Below are 10299 nucleotides of genomic sequence, written 5' to 3' on the forward strand. Positions count from 1 at the left end.
TTCCAGGGCCACACCCACGGCATATGGAGGTTCCCAGGCTAGGGGTCGAATCGGAGCTGTAGCCCCTGGCCTACGCCAGAGCCACCACAACACGGGATCCAAGCTGCGTCTGCGACCTATACCACAGCTCACTGAACGCCAGATCTTTAACCCACTGAGCCAGGCCAGGGATCGAACCTGAAACCTCATGGTTCCTAGTCGGATGCGTTAACCACTGAGCCACGACGGAAACTCCTATTTTTAATTTTCTTGAGAAACCTCCATACCGTTTTCTATAATGATTGTACCAATTTACATTTCCACCGACAGTATGCAAGGATTCCCTTTCCTCCATATTCCAGCCAGTACTGGTTATCTCTTGTCTTTTTGATAATAGCGATTCTGACAGGTATGAGATGATATTTCATTATGGTTTTTTTTTTTTTTTGTCTTTTTGCCGTTTCTTTGGGCCGCTCCCGCGGCATATGGAGGTTCCCAGGCTAGGGGTCGAATCGGAGCTGTAGCCGCCGGCCTACGCCAGAGCCACAGCAACTCGGGATCCGAGCCGCGTCTGCAACCTACACCACAGCTCATGGCAACGCCACAGCTCATGGCAACGCCACTGAACAAGGGCAGGGACCGAACCCACAACCTTATGGTTCCTAGTCGGATTCGTTAACCACTGCGCCACGACGGGAACGCCTTCATTATGGTTTTGATTTGCATTTCCCTTGTGAACAGTGAAGGCAAGCACCTTTTTCTTTTGCTTTTTTTTTTTTTTTTTTTTTTTTTTTTTTTTTTAGGGCTGCACATGCGGCATATGGAAGTTCCCAGGCTAGGAGTCCAAACGGAGCTGCAGTTGCTGGCCTATGCCACAGCCACAGCAACACCAGACCTGAGCTGCATCTTCAACCTATGCTGCCCCTGCAGCAATGCCAGATCCTTAACCCACTGTGCCAGGCCAGAGATGGAGCCTATGTCTGGGTGTTCTAGAGATGCTGTGCATCCCGTTGCTCCACAGCAGAAACTCCCTTTGCTCATTTTAAAGTTAGTTAATTAATTTGTTTACTTTTATTGAAGTGTAGTTGATGTATTTTTGCCCACTTTAAAATTTGGTTATTTTGTGCTTTGTTGTTTTGTTCTTTTGCTGTTGAATTGAGTTCCTTGTATATTTTAGAGATTAACCTCTTATAAGACATATGCTTTGCAAATATTTTCTTGAATTCCATAGGTTGCCATTTCACTTTGGCGATTGTTTGCTGGGTAGAAAGCCTTTTAGTTTGATGCAGTCCCACTTGTCTATTTTTACTTTTGTTGTCTGTGCTTTTGGCATCATAACCAAAAAGTCGTTGCCATGACCAATGTCAGGAAACTTTTCCTTATGTTTTCTTCTAGCAGTTTTACTATTTTAGGTTTTATGTTAAATTTTTTACTAATTGGCACTCATTACCCTACCCCTTTTCTTTTTTTTTTCTTTTTAAGCCACACCTGCAGCATATGGAAGCTCCTGGGCTAGGAGCTGCAGGTGCTGGCATATGCCACAGCCACAGCAATGCCAGATCTGAGCCATGTCTGCGACCTACATCACAGCTCATGGCAACGCTGGATGCCTAACCCACTGAGCGAGTCCAGGGATCAAACCCGCATCCTCCTGGATACTAATTGGGTTCATAACCTGCTGAGCCACAACGGGAACTCCCTCTTTTTCTTTTTTTACCTTTTAAAAATTGGCAGGATTTCCCTTGTGCATCAGGTTAAGGATCTGGTGTTGTGACTGCAGTGGCTTGGGTTGTTGCTGTGGCATGGGTTAGATCCCTGGCCTGGGAACTTCCATGCTGTGGGCCCGGCCCAAAAAACCTGCAAAATAGTTGAGGTACAATATTATATAAGTTACAGGTTTATAACATAGTGATTTATAATTTTATAAGATTATATTCCATTTAAAGTTATTATAAAGTATTTACTATATTCCCTGTGTTGTACGATATATCCTTCTAGTTCATTTATTTTAGTTCATTTATTTTATACATAACGGTTTGTACCTCTTAATCCTCTACCCCCGTCTTGCCCCTTCCACCTTCCCTCTTCCCACTGGTAACCACTAGTTTGTTCTCTATCTCTGTGAACAGATTTATCGGGGGCTGGTGATACATACTTGGAAGATGTTGATGATTAGATAGACCCAGAACTAGAAGAAGCTTATGAAAAGTTTTGTTTGGCATCAGAGTGTAAGCAAAAACAGCAAAATTAAATTTCAGTGTATGTTTTATTTATTTATTTGGTCTTTTTGTCTTTTCTAGGGCCACACCCAGGGCATATGGAGGTTAGGGGTCCAATCCGACCTGTAGCCTCCAGCCTACGCCAGAGCCACAGCAAAGCAGCAACGCGGGATCCGAGCCGCGTCTGCGACCTACACCACAGCTCACGGCAACACCGGATCCTTAACCCACTGAGCGAGGCCAGGGATTGAACCTGCAACCTCATTGTTCCTAGTCAGATTCATTAACCACTGAGCCACGATGGGAACTCCTGTATATAAGTTTTATAAAGCAATTTAGGTTATGGTGATTTAGCAGAACACAGGAAAGCAAGAAAATATGTCACACTTTTACCAGATTAAAGATGTTGAGTTATGTTACCAATGTACACAACTTTAATTTTGTTTAACACTCTGCCAAAATAAACTTTATTCCCTATAATTTAAAATGTATAGGAGTTCCCACTGTAGCACAGTGGGTTAATGATCCGGCTTGTCTCTGTAGAGGTGCCAATTAGATCCCTAGCTCGGTGCAGTGGGTTAAGGATCAAGCACTTCTAGAGCTGTGACATAGTTTGAAGCTCTGGCTTGGATTTGATTCCGGGCCTGGGAACTTCCATATGCTTCAGAGGCAGCCAAAAAAGAAGAAAATATGTATATAATAGTTGATTATATGCATTTAATTCCACTGTTTTGGCTAAAATAAAACAATTTTGAAATAAACGAAATGTTGAAAGTAAATTTTGCCAGCTGGTTAGAAGCTTTTTCTTTCTTTCTTTTTTTTTTTTTTTTGTCTTTTTGCCATTTCTTGGGCCGCTCCCACGGCATATGGAGGTTCCCAGGCTAGGTAGGCGTCGAGCTGTAGCCACTCGTCTACGCCACAGCCACAGCAACGTGGGATCCGAGCCTCGTCTACAACCTACACCACAGCTCACGGCAATGCCAGATCCTTAACCCACTGAGCGAGGCCAGGGATCAAACCTGCAACCTCATGGTTCCTAGTCAGATTCGTTAACCACTGCACCACGACGGGAACTCCTCCTTCCTTCCTTCCTTCCTTCCTTCCTCCTTTCTTTCTTTCTTTCTTTCTTTCTTTCTTTCTTTCGTTCTTTCGTTCTTTCGTTCTTTCTTTCTTTCTTTCTTCCTTTTTATTTCTTTCTGGCCATGCCCACAGCATGGAGAAGTCCCTGGGCCAGGGATCAAGCCTGTGCCAGAGCAGTGACCTGAGGACAGTCATAGCAGGGACAATGCTGGATCCTTAACCCACGAGCCACCAGGGAATACCAGAAGTTTATCCTTTATTTATTTATTATTAGTATTATTATTGGCCGAACTCTTCGAATGTGGAAGTTCCTGGGCCAGGGATCAAACCCGAGCCACAACTGCAGCAATGCCAGATTCTTAACCCGCTGTACCACACAGGAACTTCAGAAGCTTATCCTTTATAGGCTAAACTTTTTTTTTTTTCTGTCTTTTTGCTATTTCTTGGGCCGCTCCCGCGGCATATGGAGGTTCCCAGCTAGGGGTCCAATCGGAGCTGTAGCCACCAGCCTACGCCAGAGCCACAGCAACGCGGGATCCGAGCCGTGTCTGCAACCTACACCACAGCTCACAGCAACGCCTGATCGTTAACCCACTGAGCAAGGGCAGGGACCGAACCCACAACCTCATGGTTCCTAGTCGGATTCGTTCACTACTGCACCACGACGGGAACTCCAGCTTATCCTTTAAATTCTACTTTTCTTGAGGGAAAAAGTCTTAGCCTAGAAATACATATTACTGCAAAATGCAATATCCTTTTTTTGATGTGAATATTATAGCATTCATTTAGTTTTCCATTTACTGTCTCAGTGAATTGAGTTTCAAATATGAATCACAGTCATGCATATCTTTAGCATATCTATAGTCTTAGACTATATCATTAACAACTGATTTACATATACAGATACTGTTTGATTTCAAAGGCTTTTAAAAAAGGGATTAAAAAAAGACTTAGAACTCCCAACTAAACAACCAAGATTCTTCACTGAGGATTTATTGCAGTTACAGAATTGTTCTTTTTTTTTTTTTTTTACCTAACCTTATTACCCTAAAGCCTAGATATTATTCTGTTTTATTTATATGACTTTATCACTTTCATTTTATAGCATGTATTACATTGACTTTTAAGCTAGAGAATTTTACTAGATATTTGTCACTCAAGTTTTCATCTGCTTTCCTCTTTCTTTTTGCTTTTTTTTTTTTTTTTTTTGTCTTTTTAGGGCCTCATCCTTGGCATATGGATGTTCCCAGGCTAGGGGTTGAATCGGAGCTGCAGCTGCCAGCCGATGCCACAGCCACAGCAATGCCAGATCCAAGTCGAATCTTCGACCTACACCACAGCTCACAGGAAGGCTGGATCCTTAACCCACTGATCAGGGCCAGGGATCAAACCTACATCCTCATGGATACTAGTCAGGTTCTTAACCCGCTGAGCCACAACAGGAACTCGTTCATCTGCTTTCTTTTTCTTTTTTTTTTTTTTTTGGTCTTTTTGTCTTTTTTTTGTTGTTGTTGTTGCTATTTCTTGGGCCGCTCCCGTGGCATATGGAGGTTCCCAGGCTAGGGGTCAAATCGGAGCTGTAGCCACCGGCCTACACCAGAGCCACAGCAACTCAGGATCCGAGCCGCGTCTGCAACCTACACCACAGCTCACGGCAACGCCGGATCGTTAACCCACTGAGCAAGGGCAGGGACCGAACCCGCAACCTCATGGTTCCTAGTCGGATTCGTTAACCACTGCGCCACGACGGGAACTCCTGCTTTCTGATATATAGACCTTGAGAATCACTTTTCTAATACTTTTACCATAACGTGGTACCACCTCAGCCCTATTTTACTAATATTTTTACCTAATGTCAAAAATCTTTTTCGGCTAACTAAAAGTAAAACTTATGTACAAGAGGATTGCTTGTAAATATGCATGTAAATAGTTATGTTAATAACACATTGTTTTACCTTTGGTACATCATTGTTAATACAGTTAGCTTTCCTTTCTGCTTGTTTGTTCAGTCCACTTTCTCTTTCTGCTGTTTCTTTTTTTTTTTAATCTTTTTTTTTTTTTTTTTTTTTTTTTTTTTTTTTTTTTTTTTTAGTGTCCCACTTGAGGCATATGGAGGTTCCCAGGCTAGGGGTTGAATCGGAACTGTAGCTGCGGCCTATACCACAGCCACAGCAACAAAGGATCCGAGCCGCATCTGTGTCCACAGCTCACAGCAATGCCAGATCCTTAGCCCACTGAGCAAGGCCAGGGATCAAATCTGCATCCTCATGGAGGCTAGTCAGATTCTTTTCCACTGAGCTACGACGGGAACTCCATGCCACTTTGTTTTTACTGGATGTTTAAATTTTTAGTGCATTTTGAGTTGAGATTTTTTTCGGTTAAGCTTCCAATTTCATTTTCTGCCTGTGGCTCTCCAGTTTCTTGTTCCAGATTATACGTGATTTTAAGTTACCTATTTTCCTTCTCTCCATGACTTGTTTATGTCTTTGGTCCTTTTTACAGTACCTGGACACTTAATTAAACAATTATACATAGACAAATGTGTATGTGTTCAGCTCCAATTCGATCCCTGCCCTGGGAACTTCCATATGCCACAGGTGAAGCCCTAAAAAGACCAAAAAATAAAAATAAATAAATAAAAAATAAAGAGAGAGAGAGAGTGACTCGAACACCAATGTGTGATAGGTGTCTAGTGAATCGGTCCCATTTCAAGGGAAGTAAGAGCTCAGAAGTCCAGAGTACTAGAGGCTGGGAAAGCTTCTTCCAAGAGATGGGATTGAGCTAGATCTCGAAACATCTAAAAGTCAACAATAGGAGTTTCCGTCGTGGCACAGTGGTTAACGAATCTGACTAGGAACCATGAGGTTGCAGGTTCGATCCCTGGCCTTGCTCAGTGGGTTAAGGGTCTGGCGTTGCCATGAGCTGTGGTGTAGGTTGCAGACGAGGCTCGGATCCCACGTTGCTGTGGCTCTGGCATAGGCCGGTGGCTACGGCTCTGATTAGACCCCTAGCCTGGTAACCTCCATATGCCATGGGAGCGGCTCTAGAAAAGGCAAAAAGACCAAAAAAAAAAAAAAAAAAAAAAGTCGACAGTAATTAGCATATTGCATTTCTTTTTTTCTTTTTAGGGCCATGCCGCAGCATATGGAAGTTCCCAGGCCAGGGGTCGAATCAGAGATGCAGCTGTGGCCTACATACACCACAGCCACAGCAACAGCGGATCCGAGTCGCATCTGCAATGTATGCCTCAATGTATCTTGCGGCAATGCCAGATCCTTGACCCACTGGGTGAGGCTGGGGGTCAAACCTCCATCCTCACAGAGACAACATGGGGTCCTGAGCCTGCTAAGACACAATGGGAACTCCCCACGTTGCATTTCTTTTACCACTGAGTAGACTAAAGGCAAAGAGCTTTCCCCAATCCTAGCAAGGATCAAGAATGTCATGTAAGGGTAATTGCAGCTCTAGGTGGGATTTGATCCCTGGCCTGGGAACTTCCATATGCCGAGAGTGTGGCTGAAAAAGAAAAAAAAAAGAATGTCAAGTCAGGTCTCCCTCTGAAGGACGCCCACAGAGAATTCAGCTTCAGGGAGCAGCCCTTTGAGGCTCGAGCCCAGGCTGCCTTAGGTAAAGCCATCCTTAGGGAGGTGCCTGGTTCATGTTTCACCACATGGAGCACAAACAGCAGTCATTCTACAAGCTTGCTGGTCATAATGACCTAATATATCAGGTACAATTTAAAGAAAAATCATAGAATGTTGCCCTTAATGCCTGGTTAATGCACTGTCCCAGTGTCTGGACTGGATTTAGTGTGCAAATGATTCAGCTTTCTGGAACAAACCTGAAGCACCCATGCTGTCCCTAGATAGGGCAATGAATGCAAAAATGGAGGCACTTTTGTTGAGTTCCCTGGTGACTCAGAGGATTAAAGTTCTGGCATTGTCACTGCAGCAGCTTGGCTCTCTACTGTGATGTGGGTTCAATCTCTGGCCCAGGAACTTCCACAAGCTCTGGTTGTAGCAAAACACAAGCCAAAACAAAACGGAATCGCTTTTATTGCCACATATCACCAGCAGTAGTAGATATCCAGGGGGTGTCATTAATTTCCTCCTTCCCTTTCTAAGGCTGAGGTAAGATATGCAAATGCACCCTGAGTTTTCTTCTTTTTTTATCAGTGTAGACAGAGAAAAAATTATATCCTAAAAAAACCAACTATAAAAAGTCACTTTTGAAGCAATCAGGCAATTCTGAATACAAGTGACTGGGTGAGGATAGCAAGGGATTATCATTACCATTCAGGTGCCCAGGTGGCACTGTGGTTTTGTAGGGAAAAGTGTATTTTTTAGAAAGTGCATGTACATAAAGATGCAGGGATGAAAAAACATGTTGTCTTGAGTTTCTTTTATTAAAAAATTTTTTTTTCTTTTTAGGACTGCACTCATGACGACTTATAGAGATTCCCAGGCTAGGGGTCAAATCAGAGCTGTAGCCACTGGCCTATGCCACAGCCACACCAGATCCTTTAACAGCCTTGGCCAGGGATTGAACCCGCATCCTTCATGGATACTAGTTGGGTTCTTAACCCACTGAGCCACAACAGGAACTCTGAGTTTCTTTTAAATTAGCACAGCAAGGAGGAGTTCCTGCTGTGGCGCAATGGATTAAGAATCCAGCTGCAGCAGTTTGAGTCGCTGTGGAGGCATGGGTTCAATCTCTTACCCATCACAGTAGGTTAAAGGTTCCAGTGTTGGAGTTCCCGTCATGGCTCAGTGGTTAACGAATCTGACGAGGAACGATGAGGTTTTGGGTTCGATCCCTGGCCTTGCTCAGTGGGTTAAGGATCTAGCGTTGCTGTGGCTCTGGTGTAGGCCGGCAGCTATGGCTCCGATTAGACTCCTAGCCTGGGAACCTCCATAAGCCACAAAAGCGGCCCTAGAAATGGCAAAAAGACAAAAAGAAAAAAAAAAGGGATCCAGTATTGCCTCTGCTGTGGTGTAGGTCACAGCTGCAGCTCGGATTCAATCCCTGGCCTGGGAACTTCCATATGCTTTGGGTTCAGCCATAAAAAAAAATTAGCAAAGTAAGAATAGGAGAGTGGGTGGTGAGGAAGAGAAGGAGAGAAGGGTAAAAAGAAGGAAGAGAGCAAATAAAGGAGAAAGTGAGGCAAAACAAGATAGATGAAGCAAGTTTGGCAAAATCTTGATAAATATTGACTCTGGATGATGATTTCTATGGGGATTCATTATTGCATTACTGTATTCTTTCTACTTTTGTGTATGTTTGAAAATGCCATGATAAGTGGTATTTTTAAAAAATAAGGTCGGAGTTCCTGTTGTGGTGCAGTGGTTAAGGAATCCGACTAGGAACATGAGGTTGAGGGTTCGATCCCTGGCCTTTCTCAGTGGGTTAAGGATCCGGCGTTGCTGTGAACTATGGTGTGGGTCACAGACATGGCTTGGATCCTGCGTTGCTGTGGCTGTGGTGTAGGCCAGTGGCTACAGCTCCGATTAGACCCCTAGCCTGGGAACCTCCATATACCGCGGGAAGCAGCCCTAGAAAAGAAAGAAAAGAAAAAGGTCAAATCCCTTAATACAAATGACAATAATAAAAATCACCCCTTATAATTTTACTCAGTTAAAATGAGTAAAGTATCTTTCCATCCTTCATTGTAGCTTGACGAGAATTCTGTGACTAGCAAGACATAGAAACAACCCAAGTGTCCATTGAGGGATGAATGGATAAAGGAGGAGAAAAGGACAGAGAGAAGGAAGGGAATACATATACAGTGGGATATTATTCAGCCCCTACAAAGAAGGAAATCCTGCCATTTTCAACAACATGGATGAGTCTAGAGAACATTGTGCTAAGTGGAATCTAGACAGAGAGACACTGAAGAAAAAAAAAGTATTCTGTAAGATGATTATTGCTATTTTAGTTAATAGCTATAGTAATAGTAGTCACCTTATTTTACTGTTGGGAAACTGAAGCTCAGAGAGAAATGAGGCATGCTTAGTGTCACGTGACAAGAATACGGGAGCCAAAATTCTTGCTATGAGGACGGAACCAGAAGATCAATGCTGTGAGCTGAAACCAGAGTCAGGTGTTCCAACTGCAAAGCCTAGCATCTTTGCTCCAAACCCTGGCCTTCCGTATTTTGGGAGGGCCTGAAGCACACAGTGGTACAAAAATACAAGGTAGGGACATTCTCTTCATGAGAAAACATCTTCTCTTTATTGCTAACACTCAGAGATGATAACCATCTTTATCTCCTCTCATGGACCCTCATGAAAAATAATTAAAAGACTGAAGATGGGAGGCAACATGGTCATTTATAAAGATTTAAAAAATCGTCTCTATTAATCCTTATAACTACCCCATGAATTAGGTACTGTTGTCATCTCGACTTTGCAGATAAGGAAACTAAGGCTAAAGGCGAATAAGCAACATGGGTTAGCCAGGTAGCAAGTGGTGAGAAAGCAAGGTTTCTGATGTCAGCATGAGAGGTAACATCTTGGCCAAAGTCAGACAGAGGCTGTCAGATTGCAATCTCTTAACAACTTTTTGAAAGTGAACCTGCCAGCCAAACAATTTAGCTGTTTTCTTACCCATTCTCTGGGCACATGAGGCAGGGTGTATTTATCTATTAGGTACAGTACATGAGGGGACTAGGGTCCATGATACATTTGGGGGTTATGAAAATAGTTTAATTTCTGATATAAAATAGGGTTGATGTAAATGGTGGTCATGCAGGTAAAAATAAGTTATTTCAAGTATATTGTTAAATATAGGGTTCGTTGTTAGAAGCTAGTCTTTTTTTTTCTCCCAGGGATCAAACCTGCACCACAGCAGTGACCTGAGCCACAGCAGTGACAACATCAATCCTTAACTGCTAGGCCACCAGGAAACGCTAACTTTGTCTCAGCCTTATCGCAAAACTTAGGGCAAGCAAACTATTAGCTAATAATACAGTTGAACCCTGAAGAACACAACTTTAAACTGGGCAGGTCAGGTTACACTGCGG

The sequence above is a fragment of the Sus scrofa genome, chromosome X, assembly GCF_054392235.1.
Source record: "Sus scrofa isolate SSC_HxYL_T2T_F1_AM1 chromosome X, Sscrofa_HxYL_maternal_Yorkshire_Landrace_v2.0, whole genome shotgun sequence".
In the NCBI taxonomy this organism is placed as follows: Eukaryota; Metazoa; Chordata; class Mammalia; order Artiodactyla; family Suidae; genus Sus; species Sus scrofa.